We start from the raw sequence: 18,744 nt of genomic DNA, 5'->3' as shown, positions 1-18,744 counted from the left end.
GTTCGATGACCAATGGATCAATGTGGGAGAGTGTTACGCCGATCAAATCAGAATCGTCGAAGGTAATACTCAGAGCTTCATGGGGCCATTTTGCTTGTGTGATTTGCTTTTGGGGGCCTGGATGCGACTGAATTAGATGCACGGCGGGGGCTGTCGGCAGGCTGTGTATCATACGGATGACGCCCAGCGGAGGTGAATCCTGCCGTAGTGCAACTGTTTTGGTTGAGTTGTTCTTTCAGATGTGTTGCTGGAGCCGACTGTCTTGTACCAACTCCTCAAGGTGATCTTTCAACGCATAGCAACTGTCAGTATCATGACCCTGATCTTTGTGACATTTGTACCGCCTATCCCGTCTCCTCGTGTCGGGAGGTCCCACTATCTTGGGCGGCCACTTCAAGAATGGCAGATGTTGAATTTTATTCATAACCGTGTTGATCGGCTCCAACAACTCCGTATATTTCATGTCCGCGCGTCTGGTACGCCTGTTATCTACTTGAAGTTGTTCATTAGCTCGGTGGGAGCATTGGTTGTTTGATCGGCGCAAATCTCTCTTGTTTCATTTAGCTCGACCCCGAGGTTTAGGGCTCCGTGATGGTACAGAACTTATCGGTTGAACGATTTCAGATGGGGCCGTCTTGATGGCCTTGTGTCCGACTTTGACCCGCAGTGTGTCATCTTCAACTTTGCAATATTCCTCAACTTTCTTCATCAATGACCAGACTGTTTTGGGAGGCCTTCTAGTTAAGGAACTGTAGAGGGCACTATCAAGATGTAAACCCATTTTAAAGGCGGTGATGGCCATGGAGTCATTGCAGGCGTCATCCACAAGATTAAAGCATTCCCAATAGCACCGAATATGTTCGTAAGGTTTCCCCTTGTTGGATTTGCATTGCCTAGAGAGAATCGGCCTGCTTCGGTTGGACCTCATTGGTGATGAACCTTGCCCTGAAGGATTTTTGGAGTTGATGGAAGCTCTTAATCGATGCCTGTTCTAATTTATAATACCATCTGACGGCAGACGGTCCCAAATTGCTCGAAAACATTCGGCACATGAGGGCCTCGTCGTCTGCATGAAACGTCATAGCTTGCTTATAATGGCGAATGTGATCAGTGGGGTCAGATTTCCCATCATACAGTGTGAACGATGGGGCTTTAAACTTTTTGGGTAGTACTACCTTTGTGATCCGTCGCACAAAGGGATTATGCTGGTCCTCTTCGTCTGAACCATTTCGTCTTCGCTTATGGCATGCACGTGGACTTTCTTCGGAGGAACTGGTGGTTTTGACTCGTCCCTTCTTTTTGGGTTCTGGGGATAGTGAGTCAGAATCACTGTCACTTTCTTGTCTTCGAACTCGAGGTCGTCGACCATCTTCTCTCAGAGGTCGTCTGGGATCTTGGCGTGCGGCTTGTTTGGATTTTGCTACTTCCAAGGCCAAATCTTGACGGAGGCGCTCGTTCTCAGCGATCATGTTTTTCAGCCTCTGTTCGTTTTGCTACGCCTGTTCCATGATGGCTTGTATTGTCTCATGTGCTGAAGTCGAGGGTGAGGTCGGGCGAAGCGAGTCGAAGTTCAAGGCACATCTTGCAGCAATATTCTCCGGTCCCAGCATGTTTGCTGGAGTGATGTCATCTCTCGGTGTGGTTTTGTCAGCAACTATCGGAGGATCTTCCGTTACGCCCACCATGGATGCAGTTGAGTATTTCCACAGATGGCGCTAATTGTGGGAAAGTGGTTTGGAAATATTCCTTAAATCCAATGGGACGCTCGAGATCCTCAGCTAATAACCTGAAAAGGAATGAACACTCCGGTCGGGGGTGCCGGAATAAGCACTTTGACGGACAAGTCAGTGTTTACTCTCTTTGTTACTTGTATCTTAAGTAAAACATACTAATTCTCAAATACCTCTCTTTGGTTGTTGTTCTTCTATTTATATATGTCCCTATTCCCCAGGATAGGGCCCACTATTAAGTCGTCGTGTGATTGCTCACTCGGCCCTTCTTTCGTCGCATTCCAACTTCCAATCGGCCCCTCGTTCAACTGGCTTTATGGCCGACTAATCTATTCGGCATCCAAAACGTACAAGATGGGGGCAAGTATAATATGTACCGATTGTCTTAATGTGTACTCGGCCTATCTGCGTCCCCTTTTATTCGGCTCCCACAACTTGCATTGTTAGTTTAAACGTTCTTTGAATACGTGCTTAAACCGCATGCTATTAAATTGATTCATATGCCATATTAGTAGCTGAGCCTAGTAATTGCATATCGCATGTGTTGCATTAGTCATGTTGCATAGTTAGGAATTATGCATTTTTCTAACTCTTTCATCTTTTTGGCTTGGAGTACTAGGTGAGCCTTTACTTGCTTTAGCATATGGCATGCGCGTGATTGTGGCCATGTCTAGCATGCTTGCCATGAGGCTAAATGCTTAATGGTTATAATTGCTTGAATCCCTGTGAATGAAGGCTTGTCGCTTGAATTGGAATAATTTGAGTAATGCTCACATGCGATCACTTTTTCAAGTGGTACATATTTCGAAACAATTTTTAAACAAACATGAATCAAGTGTTCTAATTCTTGCAAGTTAGTCTATACTTGTGTGTGTGCATCACATAGTAATGCTAGCCTAATAAACTAGAACAAGAGCATATAATATAAATAAGATACATATCATGATTAGTAAAGGCTGATCTTTGATCAGGCTAGCTGGGGTACTCAATTCATGACCTTCCCCTCTCGTACCTAAGTTCCCGAGCTGAGACAATGGCCTTTGGCACGAGTCATGGGTTTCCTAAATTTTCTAAAAATATTTAGGTGGCGACTCTGTATTTGGCAAAGAAGTCCATTTTTGGCAATTTGATTCAAAATTGATTTTCCAAAAGATTTGCCGGATTGGGACTCTTTGGTGTTTATATATTTCACATTGCATTTGTGAGATCAGATTTAGAACTGCGAGAGTCTGATACTATAGGGCTTATTCGTCTTCCGAAAAGGGGCAGAAAAAAGTCGAGCTATAGTTTCTGGCGACTCTGCTGGGGAAATTAGAGAACTTGACTTGAATTTCATGATATGAAATTTTATCTACACTTACATATTTTTTTGCATATGTATTTGCATTGGTGCGCTTAAGTCACTGTGTTTGCCATCTACTTTTCCTGGACAGTTTATCAGATGCTTGCCTGAAAAGCTTGCCAAAAGATTGACTGGTCACGGGCTCTGCCATGATGGAAATAAAACTCTCGGATCTAGACTACTGCTTTACTGTGTGATCATCCTTTCAATTCTCAGTGATATGTGTGAGAGGTATATTAGGTAGCCTTGCTGAGGTACCCTTCTGACCATTTGGCCTAGTTGCATATTGAAAAGCCATAGAGAGTGTTCCAAACTAGGATAGGATGCTTACCCAAATACAGGATTGCGTGAAATCGCTTTGTTTGAATAGTGAACCCTAGTTCCTGACGAAACTAGGACAGGGTAACCTTACCCCCTCATAGGGGTGTTTTGGCTCTCACTTAACTGGTATGTGCTTTACAATAAAACTGTATAGGAATGTGCGTATCAGTTGCAAGCTTTGGTATCTATTTTGGAGGCAGAATTCAGTATTAAGTGCAGTCCTACAGCTTTGATTACATCTGTGTGCTGTTAACATTAGTAGCTGAGGTGCTATACGGTTTCTGATTACTGCTTGCTTTTTGCTTTATTTCTTTTGATATGTAGTATAACACCATAGCTTTGGAAAGTGTGGATATCCCCCAAGTGCTTTGGACCCGAGTCAGAAGGTTTTGTAAAGCCAGAGATCTTGCTAGGGGACAACCTGTGTTTACTTCGCTCTCACCGGTTACGAGACGGAGGAGAGTTAGGCAGAGTTCACCAGTCCAGTTTTTACAACAATCACCCCTTAATTGACTTACATCCAATCAAGCTCAGGGACAGTCTTCTACATCTAGTCCAGCATAAGATCACTCACCTATTCTGATGACACAGTATCCCCCAGTCAATATGGAGGAATTGATCCTTCATCTTCAGCAAATAGTTAAAACTCTACAGCAAGACCTCTCACTTAATTGGTATGTGTTTTATAGTGAAACTGTACGGGAATGTGCATATCAGTTGCAAGTTTTGGTATCCGTTTTGGGGCAGAATTCAATATTGAGTGCAATCCTACAGCTTTGATTACATCTATGTGTTGTTAGCATCAGTAGCTATGGTGCTATGCGGTGTCTGATTACTGCTTTCTTTTGCTTTATTTCATTTGATAGGTAGTACAACACCATAGCTTCGGAAAGTTTGGATATCCCCTAAGTGCTCTGGACTCGAGTCAGAAGGCTTTGCAAAGCCGAAGATCTTGTTAGGGGACAGCCCATGTTTACTTCACTCCCGCCAGTTACAAGACGGGGGAGAGTCAGGCAGAGTTCACCAGTCTAGTTTTTATAGCAATCACCCCTCAATTCACCTGCATCCAATCAGGCTCAGGGACAGTCTTCTACATCTAGTCTAGCATAAGATCGCTCGCCTATTTTGATGACACAGTATCCCCCAGTCAATATGGAGGAATTGATCCATCATCTTCCGTAAACAGTTGAAACTCTACAACAAGGCACTGCTTGTCAGGCCAAGGTCACAACTTGTCAGGCTGAGGTAATAAATAGGCTCCAGCAACAACAACCACAGTCGGTTGTGGCCTCTGCATCCCATGCACCTTCTACGGGTATCCCAGCACTCGAAGCCACTGCCCATAGTGCTAATGTCCAAGAGAATTAGGGCAATCCGACAGAGCCGATCCCAGCCCAAGCCTCCAAAACGCCTGTGTATCAAACTGAAGCTCTGTTTGAATTTGAGGTTGACCTAACTGTGCTTAAGGTCAGCAAGCTAGAGAAGCTATTCGAGAGAGCACAAGGTGTTAATTCTATCCCCGACATAGAAGATGGGTATACTGACTTTGCAGTGACATTGCTAGATTGGTTCAAAATGCCACACATTGATTGATTCGATGGCTCCAGAGATCCTATGGTTCATTTGCGGCTATTTTCAAACATCTGGCGGCCGATGGGCATGACTAGGTTGTAGAAGCTCTCACTCTTTGGTCGTACCATGTTTGGTATAGCTTCCATATAGTATGCGAAGTTGGAGGATTTTTTGAAATAGAATTGGGAGGAAATAGCCAAGGCCTTTATTGCTCAGTACTCGTATAACACGCAGATCGAGGTCACAACTCGTGATCTTGAGGCAATGCGCCAAGAGCCAAAGGAGGGCTTTTCAGAATTTGTGACGAGGTAGAGGGCTAAAGCTTTAATGATGACTATAAGGCCTTCTGAGAAAGATCAGATAAGGATGGTAGTCCATAATTTGCACAGGAAGTTATTACAGAAAATGATCGTCTTACCTCTGTTCACATTCACCGAGCTCCATGAGATGGGGGTTTAGATTGATGACGCCATGAAACAAGGGTTGATTACTGATGAGAAAGAGCAAGCAAAGAGGCCTTTTGTGTGCAATTCCAATGCTACCACTAGTGGTAGCACAGCTGCGAGGTCATTAAATGTGAGCGTTGTCACCACCACAACCAAAGCTGCCAATCATTTTGCCAACACAGCTCCACAAACTTCAGCCAACTCTGCCCGATCCTAGAGGACCTTTACTCAACTCTACATGCCCCTATCTCAAACCATGAAGGTGATGATCAAAAAGGGGCACCTCAAACCATTTGAGCCTCGCCTACTCCTTAATCCTCTTCCACCGAAACACAACCTAGCAAAGTATTGTGCATTTCACCAGCAACATGATCACGATACCAACCAATGCTTCAGACTGCATCATGAGATTCAAGACCTTATTGACAACAAGGTGATTGCACCACCCCAGAAACAAAATGTCACAACAAACACTCTCCCCGCCCACAATGAAGTTCCCCCACCTCAAAATCTAAACCTAATCCATACACTAGCCATCCCCCACAACCCCACCGTATATATTACCCCTTCTCACTTACCAAGACCGCCATTGTTAATTCTTGAAAGCACAGATTTATACATGATGGACACGTCCGCACTTCAACCTAAGACTGTGGTGGTGACAGTTGCAGTAGAAGGGAGGCTAGCCTTAGAGAAAAGTATGAGTCCGTTGCTAGAGAGCTTTGAGGACTTGCCTAAGGGGATGTACAATCCGAGCTCCTACATTGTGCCAATTGATCAAGTCAAGCCAGAATTGGTGTTGCCAACTGTAGTGGAGGTCAATGGGGTTAGGGAGGATGGTCGAGCCAAGGGTTGGATAATCTGGCGGAACTAGAGTAGGATTTAGAGAACCTATAGTTCTTTGACAAACAAGATCAAGGGGATGTGCAGATCGACTGGTTTGATTTGAATAGATCAATGGACAACTCTAGGTGACTGAGTGATGAATCAGATAGAGAGGAAGAAACTGAAATCAAACCAGAACAAAATGAAGCCGAAATTGCTAAAGTAGCCGGAAGGGCCGATGAAAAGGGGAAACTGCCAGAGAACACTGGTGTAGAAAATTTAGCTATGGAACTAGACATTATGAGCATTGTGGACACAGAACAAGAAACTGCACTGAAGTAATTTGAACAAGAGAGGGTTCAAGACAACCAGAAAGCTGTAATGGCCCAACACCTTACGGGGGATGATTGTGATGTGAAAGTGATCCAAACGAAGCCGGACAATTGTTTGTTGGCTCCCGAAGGTGAATAGTGGAACGATGCCGATTTGCATCTTGCCCACATCGACGAAGATTGAGGTGAGTGCCTGCCCGACAACGCATTGTATGCGGAAGAGAAAGATCACACGACAAGAAGTGGGCCGTATTTTAAGCCACCGTACTTAGATCAAGCTAAGGCATCTGGGAAAGATAGAGAGGTTGAGAAACAGAAAGAGAAGTAGCTAGAGGAAGAAGCAGTGTTGAAGCAGCTTAAGAAAATTCAAGCTGACATTTCAATCTGGGGTGTTCTTATGGCCTCTCGGGTACATCGATGGGTAGTACTGTCAGTAGTGGACAAAGCTAAATTGTCCATTGATACTACCCTTGAACAGCATGTGAGATTGGTCTTCCCAGGTGGTGCCGGGCCAACCCTAACATTTTTCTAACAAAGAACTGCCGCTAGAAGGCTCAGCTCGTAACAAACCCTTGTACATATCTATTGAGTGTATAGAAAAATGGGTACCGGTGGTGGTAGTCGACACCGGTTCGGCTATCAATGTTTGTCCTTCCACACAGCTTATGCAATCGGCCTTAGATTGGCAGATTTTGTGCCCACGGCCCAAGTCATTCGGGCATATGATAATACGAGCAGGGAGGTTATGGACACGGTGCAAATCAGAGTCCAAGTGGGCCTAGCTCAACAAGATGTCGAGCTCCATGTCCTGGATGTGCCGCCACCTTCAACTTACTACTAGAGAGGCCCTGGTTGCACCTTGTGAAAGTTGTCTCCTCTACCCTCCACCAAATAATGAATTACCCTCATGGGAAATGAGTAGCGATTGTTTTCGGTAATTCATCCATCCATCCCCCGCCAGAGGTAACTACACCAGTGCTGGAAATCACACATGGTGAGGAGGATGTATTCCTCTCAGGCTTGACACTGGCCAAAGCCCGGGTAGTGCAGACCATTTTGGCATCAGATGAGGGCATGTATGTCAGCGCCCAATCTATCTATTTCATGAACAAACAACAGCATATGCCAGGAATGGAACTTGGAAGAAGTGACTGAAAAGGTGTCACAATATTGACAGACATACCGCACAATCCACATGCCTTTGGTTTGGGTTATATACCCACCAAAGAGGACTGGATCATGAAAATGGAAGAGATGACAGGCAAAGCCAGAGCCAAGCAAGCTGGGAAACACTATGAGCTCATTCACAGACCAATCCAGGGAACGTTGAATGGCCACTTTGTTCAGGAAGAAGAAGATTTCCCATTTTCTGGCTTTCCCAAGCCCTCGATGAATTGTGCGAAGCAGCGTGTCCCCAGGTGCAAAATCTTCTTTGACATGCAGCTGCAAGATAGTGATGCCAAGGAAAAGGTTGAACTAAGTACCGAAGCTGAACAGAGCATGGAAAGTGACTCAGACAATAGCGAACTTGGAATAGGGGCAGCACTGGCATGTCTCCTTACAGATCCTACGACTGACTCAGAGAACTTGGGGGATAACCTTACCATCTCCATGATCAGGGAACAACCGGGTATGAACCCATGCAGTAGCATTTCGGATGCATTAGAAGCACCATCTCTTCTCTGGCGGTTGGAGGAGGGCTACCTGTCTAGTTTTGAGTTGGGTGATGAGCTAGAATCTAATTCCACTAGTCTGTGGAGTCAGAATCAGATTGTGGTTCTTCTGGGTCTGAGTTTGGTATTCCTAGAGGTGATAACCCGGATACCAAGGTCTTGTCGAAGTCTTCTTTTTCTTTTTCTTTTGAGTCAGTTGTAATCAAAGAGCTGGATCTTATGAATGAGAACGCTATCAATTCTGAGTATTTCTCTATGCCGCTTATTTATTGTATTGACCAAGATTTTCAGAATTTTAATGAAAACGATGAGGAAAGAAGTCCTCTGGTTTTCAAAAACTTGATTAATCGAGAGGATGAGAGGTTTGCTAAACCATGTACTAATGAAATGATTGCTATTAATGCGGGTACTGAGAAGGATCTGTGTTTGGTCCAGATCGGGTCCACGTTGTCTTCGGAAGAGTTAGTGGACAACGTGGTCCTACTAAAAGAAAAATGCATGGCCCGCGCTTAGTCGCTTTATTAAAAGATTTCAAAGATGTTTTCGCGTGGTTCTACGAAGACATGCTTGGAATTGATCCTAAGATTGTACAGCATCGGATCCCTCTTAACCCTGAGGCCCAACTCGTCAAGCAGAAGTTGCGTAGAATTCGTCTAGATTGGGCGCTGAAAATCAAGGAAGAGGTCACCAAGCAGATCGAGGCAGGTTTCTTGTTAGTATCTGAATATCCGACTTGGTTGGCCAACATTGTTCCAGTGTTGAAAAAAGATGGTAGAATTCAAGTATGTGTAGACTTCCGAGACTTGCATACAGCCAGTCCGAAGGATGACTTTCCTCTGCCGCACATTGATGAGTTAGTGGACTTCACTGTGGGCCATGCATTGCTATCCATTACGGACGGGTTTTCTGGGTATAACCTGATTCTGATGGTGCCCGAGGATAGGGAGAAAACTACATTTGCTACGCTGTGGGGCACCTACTACTATCGGGTTATGCCATTTGGGTTGAAGAATGCCGGATTTACCTATCAGAGAGTTGCAACTACCATTCTGCATGATATGATCCACAAAGAGGTCGAGGTGTACGTGGATGACATGATTGTCAAGTCCAAAGAAAGAGAGGGCCACTACACCACCTTAGAGAAATTCTTTCAACAGATCAGAGAGTACAGGTTGAGGTTAAACGTATAGAAATGCACCTTCGACGTAACAGTAGGGAAAATGCTAGGCTTTTTGATCACACAAAGGGGTATCAGAGTAGATCCTTCCAAAATCAAGGCCATCCTAGAAATGCCACCACCAAGGACAGAGAATGAGGTGTGAGGCTTTCTAGGTAAGGTGTAATTCATAAGACGGTTTATTTCCAAATTAACCCTGACTTGTGAACCACTATTTGGTCTCCTGAAGAAAGGAAAGAAATTTCGATGGGATGATCGATATCAATTTGCCTTTGAGCAGGTCAAGCAGTACCTCTAGAATCCGCCTGTGTTATCGCCGCCAGAGCCAAGGAAGCCTTTGATTCTGTACCTGTCAGTGACAGACACGACTATGGGATGCATGCTCGCTCAGGAATCTGAAGATAGGACAAAGAAAGCCATTTACCATTTGAGCAAGAAAATGCTAGAATACGAGACCCGCTATACAGTGTTGGAGAAAGCTTGCCTAGCCTTGGTATGGGCTAGTAGGAAGTTGAGACTACTTGTTAGCTCACTCCATAATCCTGGTTTCGAGATTAGATCCTATCAAATATCCCTTTGAGAAACCAGTGCTTATGGGTGGGCTAGCCCGTTGGTTGCTTCTTCTCTCTAAATTTGATCTCAAATATGTCACCCGCAAGTCGGTCAAGGGAAGAACTGTAGTAGTGTTCCTGGCAGATCACCTAGCAGAGGAGGATGAGGCGGTGGAATACTTGTTCCCAGATGAAGCCATTCTACAAGTTAAGGAGGAGACTTGTATGATGTACTTTGACAAAGTGTCCAATTAGTACGGTTATGGGATAGGGGCATTGCTGATAGCACTCGACAATTCCCGTATACCTTTAGCCTTCAAACTCCAGTTCAAGGGGTGTCCAATAATGAAACAGAATATGAAGTGTGTATCGTTGGTTTAAAAACCGCCTTGGAACTAAGGACAAAATGGTTGGATGTTATCGGGGGACTTGAACTTAGTTGTTTCTCAAGCGAATGGAGACTGGAAGGTCAAAGAAGAAAATATGAAAGTTCATCACCAGACGTTGGACATTTTGATTCCTAGGTTTTGAAAAGCTGACTTTCACGCATCTACTGAGAGAGAACAACAAGTTCGATGATGCTTTAACAACTCTATCTTCTATGGTAGACATCCCACTTAGAGTCCAGATGCGTCCGATTATCATTGAGCAAAAATATACGCTGGCTTATGAAGCTATCACCGCAATAGATGAAGCGTAAGACAAAAACGCTTGGTACTACGATATTTGGAACTTCTTGGAAAAGGAGATTTATCCACCAAGGGCAAATGCCAAGGAAAAAAGGGAAATACAGCGAATAGCCATTCAATTTATCATCAACGGAGGTAAATTGTATAAAAAAGGTCATCTGGGTATGCACAAGTTGTGTATCAAAGAGGAGGAATCAAAGCGCCTGATGGAGGCCATCCATGCAGGAGAGTGCAAAGTGCACATGAACGGAGTGATGCTAGCCCGAAAGATTCTCCGGTAAGGTTACTACTGGTCCACCATGGAGGAGGATTGTATTGGTTTTTTTCGGCGATGCCACAAATGCCAAATTCATGCCAATCGCATGAATATCCTACCGTCAAAACTATACAACATGACATCGCCATGGCCTTTCTCAGTCTGGGGAATCAATGTCATCAGTGCAGTCATGTCAAAAGGGTTAAATGGGCATGAATATATCTTGGTGGCAATTAATTTCTTTACAAAGTGGGTGGAAGCTTAGTCCTATGCAGTGTTGAAAGTATCACATGTGGCCAAGTTTATCAGAAACAATATCATTTGCCAATACGGAGTCCCAAATAAGATCATATCAGATAATGGCTTCCATTTCAAGAAAGAAGTGATAGATTTGTTGGAGAAAGACAATGTGGCTTTTCATAAGTCATCTACATACCGGCCGCAAACCAATGGAGCTGTTGAAGCTGCCAACAAGAACATCAAGAATATCTTACAGAAGATGGCTGAGACCTACAAGGACTGGCCAAATAAATTGCCATTCATACTCTAGGGCTATAGAACTTCAATCCGGACGTCTACAGGGGCAACTCCTTACTCTTGCATCTACAGGATGGAAGCTATTTTGCCAATTGAAATAGAAGTCCCGTCGTTGCGAGTTATGGCTGAGTGTCAGATAGTAGAGGCGGATTGGCAACAGAGCATATTTGAGCAGTTGATGCTGTTAGATGAGAGAAGGCTGAAGGAATTGTATCATGTTCAGGGCTACCAACGTAGAATTGCTAGGGCTTTTAACAAGAAAGTTAAGTCCTGGAATCTTAAAGAGGGAGATATGGTGCTAAAAGACAACCGAGCTTCCATTCAAGACCCTAAGGGCAAGTTCAGACCCAATTGGATTGGTCCTTACATCATTAAAGCTATCTAGCTGGGTGGAGCTGTTATTCTCATGGACTTAGATGGTTTCGAATTTTCACAATTGATCAACATGGAGAAGTTGAAGAAATACTATTCCTGAGAGGCTCGCTAGGTCGAAAACCAGGAAACACAACCTAGGCAAAAGTTAGAGCATGAAAAATTAGAAATAAAGAAAAACTGAGCTTGTAAGGTTGAAAACCCTAAAGGGTGACTTTGGCAAACGTTAGAGTACAAAAGGAGAGAGTTAATACTCGAGTGAACCTGAACCGAACTACGTCAGGCCTGATTCCCATCTTCAGGATATGTAGGCAACTTCATCCTGAAGTTCAGCCATAATCACCTCCAACTCAGCTATCATATCCATATGTTTGATCAGGTCATCTTTGTCTGTTATTTACTTAGGGGTTCGGTTGTGATCTTTACTCTGAGAGAAGAGCTGGTTACAATGCGTAGCAATGGTGTTCAATAAAGGAGCAGTTATGATCTTTTGATTAGGGGTTGTACGTCTTGAGGATTGATTCCGTGCGTGTCAAGTGGTGATCCTTTTTGAAAATGGTTTTGAAAAGTTTTAATAAAAGTTAGGTTTTACCTTTTACAACTTAGACCATTTTTGGACCAAAAGGAAAATTTTCAGTGCTTACAACTTTAATTTCATTGATTTTAACTTAAAGTTCTCCAACTCTTTGATACAAATTAAAGTTTCTTTTTATTACATTGAAAAAACTTGAAAAGAATGGTCAAAGCAATAAACTAGGGGCATAGACAAGTCAGGTGCTCCTGCGTCCTCTGCTCGTGCTTGTGGAAGCTTCTGATGCCAAAGTGGGCCCGATGTATGCCTTATCCTTCAACCAAGCCAAACACTTGCCAGAAAGGGCATAGCTGAAACTAAGGACAGGGGCTAGAAGCTCTCTCGTCCTCCAAGCAGTGAGGTACCTAGCCAAGTGTGAACCACGTATAGGGAATGAAACAAGGTACTCTACCCTTCATCTAGGCGAGTCTGATCATGCCCGAATTGACGTTCGAATCGGAAAGGAAAATAGAACACATAGTGTGTGAGGTCGATCAATTGTATACCAGGATACCGAGCTATGCTGTAACTTATCTTAGTCAAATTAAGCCAGGGGCAATGCCAAGCTATGTTAGCAGCAGACCTGTTGCACATCCAATTGTACCACCATCCCTTGTTGGGGAAATCCACTAGTTGGGGGTAGAAGAAATAACCTCGAGCTGAGTATTCAGGGCAAGAGTCCACTACTTTCAGCTTATCCATAAGCCACACTTGGGAAGGGATGAAAGAAAAGAGAGATTAAAGAATAGATAGATGTATGTTGAGAGAAAAGTGAGAAAAGGGCTTTGAGAGGAAAAATAAAGCATGAGTGCCAAGTGATGTGAGAAACACATATGAGAAAGGGTGGGCTCCCCGCGAATCTAGTAGTCTCTCGCCGATGAAAGGCATCGAAGCCTATCAAGGTCTCGGCTAATGCGAAACCAATGCAACTCTTGCCTTCTTTCAGGCTTTGAGCCACTTTGATCAACCGAATGCGGGACCTGCCAAAACTAGGGGCATAAAGGAAGTGAGCAAGCATACATAAGCAGATGGCATGTTGTCGAAAACCTCGCCATAGAAGGTTGCCTCTGTCACCGATATCATAAAATTGATGAATCAAGCTGGGTATGGCCAGCTATCCGTTGTGGACCAGAGATCGAGCCTCGTGTAGAGTGAGGCCACACATCTGTCCCAAAGCTTGGACGTGGCCAAAACGGGGATGAGGCATGATTTCCTCATCGCGCCGGGATTCCATTATTGCCTTAAATTCTTCAACTGTCAGGCTTATTTCTTGTCCCTCGAAGCGAAAGACATGTGTAATCGGGTCCCAACATTGGGCTGCGGCGTGAAGGAATGGAAAACAAAGTGGAGTACAACTCAACGAAAAAAGTGCATTTATACTGAAACCCCAGAAATTTACTTTTTATGTACCATCTAAAGTAGTTATAAAATCCGCGAGCTTTTCAGCAAAAAATGGCTCCATTTGTGGAAGTAATTGCCGCTAAATGAAGTTATGGAGAAGAAATCACAAAGTTGAACCTTTTGTAGAAGATAAAGCAGTGAGTGGAAGCCAGTTGTTAGCAAATTGGAGGTTCTTCATACTGATGGCCAGTAGGCTACTTTGGCCACCTCCTCTGGCCAGCAATCTCCTCTTTTGGCCAGTAGCTCTCTTTTTTGGCCTGCCGTCCACCTATGTGCTGGACAGTGCTAAAACTTGTGTTTTGTCTTGACCTTTGTGTGTTTTAAAGTCTTGTTTTAAGTTTTGGTTTTTAGCAAGCTTGTTTATTTGTATTTGAGTTGTTTTTGAGTTATATTTGTTTTGTTTATCGAGTTGTATGTTGTATTTTGCATTTCGGTTGTTGGTCGGCTAATCACTCTATTTAAGAACATTGTTTCAATCAAGCACTATTGTAGCCAATTCAATTCCATGTCCATTTTATGCAAATATTGTGCTCATGATGCAAAAATGACAACACTTTTCATAAAAATTGCGAGGTTTTAATCCGATCATGGTTTTTACAAAAAAGGAGTACAAAGTTTCAAAGAAAAAATAAAACCTATCTAAGGCTATACATGTGCTAATGCTATCAACAAAAAGAAACTAAGCAAAAGTACAAAAAAAATCAGTGCCAATCATCTCAGGCCTGAGAGGACTCAGGGGCACTATCTCCATCAGCACCACTGTTCGAATCAATCTCTGAACCCAAGCTGGTATCATCTTCGCTCTTTGCCTCAGAGTCCGCAGCATCATCACATCTGCTCTCGGATCCCGAGTTAGTATCATCATCTAATGCCGACTCACTGCCTCATCCGAGTTACTAGTCTCAGCATTGTCATCACTCAAAATGGGCTTTGAAGGACTGCTTTGACCTCGGGTGCCCCTATATCTGCCTCAGCCGCGGCTCGCATCTTGGCCACAAGTATGAGCTTGTCTCTCTCTCCTCCCTACTGCTGGAGGAGGTGCTGTCGGTGCTGGTGCCATCGGTGCAGATGGGATTTGAAAAAAAAAAAATAGTTGTCAACATATTAGCTACAATATGTGTATCAGATGCAAACATGGTATGCAGAGAGAGCGTTATGTAGAAATCATATACAGAATGAGTACAGTGTGCCAATGCAGTGTATCAGTGCAGTTTGGGAACGATTTCAGTTGAAATGCCAGTGTATTAGTGGAAATATGATGGCATGAAGTACAAACTAAAGGAAATTAATTGGATACTGTGGAGACCAAGCAGCATCTCCCTTCTCTTCACCATGCCCATCAAGGAAGCCACCAGCTCGATGAGGCTCATTGTATACTCTATAGATGCCTACAAGTGCATTTGGATGATCAATGTCGGCAACGAACATGTCTGAAATGAAATGTGGGGTGCAAATGATAAAGTTTGGTCCATACCTAGGATAAGCCTCGAACTCCAACAAGCTCGTGTCTAGCCTCTGCCGGCTCAATCGAGATCTGATAAGCAGTCCTAGTAAAGCCTCCAGCATGTGAGCGTAGTGGAAAGCTCTGGCCAACAGATGATCTGCCCAATAGGGGGAGCCTTTTTAGCATGGGCCCTAGTTGCTCGAATCGCCTCGCCTACCACAGGAGTCCATGCCCCCTCGCCTAAATGAGTGCCTGTTAGAGGAGACATGAGGTGGGTTTGGATGAAGGTTATGTAATCGTCCTCTTCCCTAAAGAAATCAGCGTCCAAGCCCACCATGAACTGAATGACCGCGTCAATAGGTTGGCTGTTTGCTGACCTCATAGGCTTCGGGGGAGGCTTTGGAACGATTGGATCTGACAAGCCCATAGTTTGGTATACGAACCGCTCGCTCAAGAACCAGGCCCAGCAGACTGGACCCTCTAACAAAATCTGGAAGCGGGATATGGCCCAAGCTCCTGCGTACTGCTGCCTCACCCCAGTCTACCTCATGACCCATGGCTGCCACGCGATCTGCAAACAGAGAATGTACAGATTGTTAGTTGCTGTCAGTTGCTAAAGTGTGAATCAGAACAATTATAAAGCAAAAATATTTGTGTTTCGGGTTACCTCATGGGCGGCCACAGTGTCAAGTAATGGAGAAAAAAGGCAAAGAACTCGTAGCTTCGACACTAGTACCGACCATCATATTGCCTCGAGTAGGGAACTGTTAGGGGGAGCTCCTCCACAGGCTCTGGAGCGAAGGCGGAAAATACACATAAACCCATAGCTGCAAGGAAAGTGCAGTGATATGTGATAAACAACATGAACAGATACATAAAATGTAAAGAAGAAAATACACAGTGTGAAAAGGTATAAAAAGTGCAAAGCAGAAAGCACACAGCATGAATAGATGCAGAATGTGCAGATTAGAAAGCACAGGTGTTGAATAGATATAAAGTAAAAAATGTAAAGTACAAAGAGGGAATTGAAATGCATACCTCCCAAGTTCGCCAATAGCCCACGATTCGCTCTCCCCTCATGCGGAAGGTAGAGCTTATATAGGCGTATAGGGTGGCGATGCCAGCACCGCCCCAGTCATAAAAGCGCACCCGAGGAAGGGTCACCAGGGCACTCAATAGATATAGACCCACAGTGTTCCACCTGTTTGAAAATAAGGTGGTACTGAGGACAAACATCAAGAAACCCCTGGCATACTGCTCCATCTCCTTCAGCGTCTCGGGCTCGCTCCCTCTGAACTACTCAGCAAACCAATTATACCTCACCATAGTTGGCCGGTACAGAGGTGTCGATCCAAGCAGCCTCCCACTCCCCCATGTCGGTGTCAAAAGGGATCAGATCACCCCCTACGTCTAAGCCTGTGATCATGGCAAAGTCGTAGAGAGTCATTATCATCTCCTCGGTAGTAGAGAAGTGGAAGGAGTTGGTGGTGTCCTACCACCTCTTCGCTAGTGCTCTTAGAAGGGGACGACTCGCAATGACTCGTGTTAGGCTAGAGCAGAAAAGGCCAAAGCCGGTCTCGTCAATGATGTCACAGACTCTAGCAAAGAGCTCGTCATACCAATCCCTCATTGTTGTAGCTCCGTACCCCCTATAGGTACGGGAGTCTCCCTGTGGCAAAGAACAGATGAATCAGTTGAAAAGTAGTGATGAAATTATAGTCAGATGAAAGGCAGTGATGAAAGTACAGTCAGATGAAAGGCAGTACAACAAATGCAGTTAAAGGGAAGGTAGGAATGCATGAAAACAAAATTCGCACCTCAGTAGCGCTGAATGAAAGGTGGGAGACCGGCTCCTTTAGCAAGAGGTCCTCTGGTACGCTGCAAGCAAAGTAACTGAAGTGTTAAATGTCACCGGGCAAGAAGATGTGCATGCGGGGATGATATCTCACCAGATCAAAAGGTTGCACCCTCAATGGTAATGGCTTTGGCTGAAAGTCGTCCTCAAAGTCGGCCTCAATGCTCTCCGCCGCCTCCCTAGCCTCGGCAACTACCGGCTCCTCTACCTTGGCAATAGGTAAGAACACGGGTGGAACGTCTGGAGGAGCCTCGTCATGTGGTATATCATCTGCCATCTGGGAAATGGGTGAAAAGTAGGCAAAAAGTGAAGAAAAATGGAAAAAATAGGGTAAACTTGGAAAAAAAATCAACCCTAGGAGAGAGAAAATGGGAGAAAAAGTCAAAGCCTAGAAAAGTTCATGAAACCCGGGAGAAACTCATGGGGAACAAGCCTAAAGTGATGGAAATCTGAGAAAAAGCATCGAAATCAAAATCTGATCAGTTCAAAATGTAGAGAACTAAGAGGATTTTACGAAAAAAGTGCACGTGGGACGTTGGAAAACGTGTAAAAAGCACAAATCTAGAGAGCAGAAACACCTAGAAAGAGAAGGAGAGGGTTTTCAGAAGTGTGGGTGCGTGGAAATGAGGAGTCTTGGTCTAAACTTAAAGTCTTGCGCGCGGAAAGACCAAAATGCCTCGATCTGCTATCGGTGGCTGGTAGACCACATTTGTGGCCAACAAAGTGTTTTGATGGCCGGTAGCAGGCCGGCTCTCTTCCCTTGTGGCCGGCGAGTGGCTGGTGGCCCTCCTTTGTGTCCTGATGCTATTTTGTCTCTTTGTTTCCCAAGAAGTATAGGGAAGGTTTACTGTTGGGTCCAAATTGTTTCTAAGGGAGCTCAAAACTATGTTTTGGCGCATAATGTCCCTCACTTGCCAACATGAACGGGGTGTATCCTTTGTGAATATGTTGCAACATCTCTAAGAGCAAAGTCAAAGGTCGTCACCGAATATTGGTTTTATTCATCTTATTGAATTACATATTTATGCTCTTCCATTGCATAGAATATGCTTTTCACATATATGTAAGCTACATACATGTCTTGCATCATTTACGATTCGTGTGTAAAACGCGCAGTCAATTTCACGTAGAATATGCTCTTGTTTCATCGATAGAATATGCTCTTGTTTCATGCATAGAATATGCTTTACTTTAGTTTCTTGCATAGAATGTGCCTTCAAATTAACATCATACGTCGGTCAGTCATTTTGCATGGAATATGCATTCTCACCATCTTGATTTATCATCAAGTTCATCTTTGTGTATCTATCATACATGTTCATCTTTGTGCATCTATTGCACACGTTTACTTTGTGAATCTATCGCGTTTGTTCATTTCGTGCATCTAACGCACACCTCTCTGTTTTATCTCAAGACACATGACGCGCAGCCCTGGCCGTGTTTTAACTCAAGATGCATGAAGTGCAAGGTCGAGCGGTTTTTCTTGTATCTCAGAACATGTGACACGTTATCCTAGGTGTGTTTTACCTCGGGACACGTGAAGTGCGAGCCCGAGCAATTTTTTTTGTATCTCAAGACGCATGACAGGCGGCCCTGGGTGTGTTTTATCTCTGGACGCGTGAAGCGCATACCCGAGTGGTTTTTCTTGTA

The sequence above is a fragment of the Camellia sinensis genome, chromosome 3 (genome assembly GCF_055761805.1).
Source record: "Camellia sinensis isolate YWXY chromosome 3, ASM5576180v1, whole genome shotgun sequence".
In the NCBI taxonomy this organism is placed as follows: domain Eukaryota; kingdom Viridiplantae; phylum Streptophyta; class Magnoliopsida; order Ericales; family Theaceae; genus Camellia; species Camellia sinensis.
The sequence above is the reverse complement of the archived record's forward strand: the minus strand, read 5'-3'. Positions refer to the sequence as shown.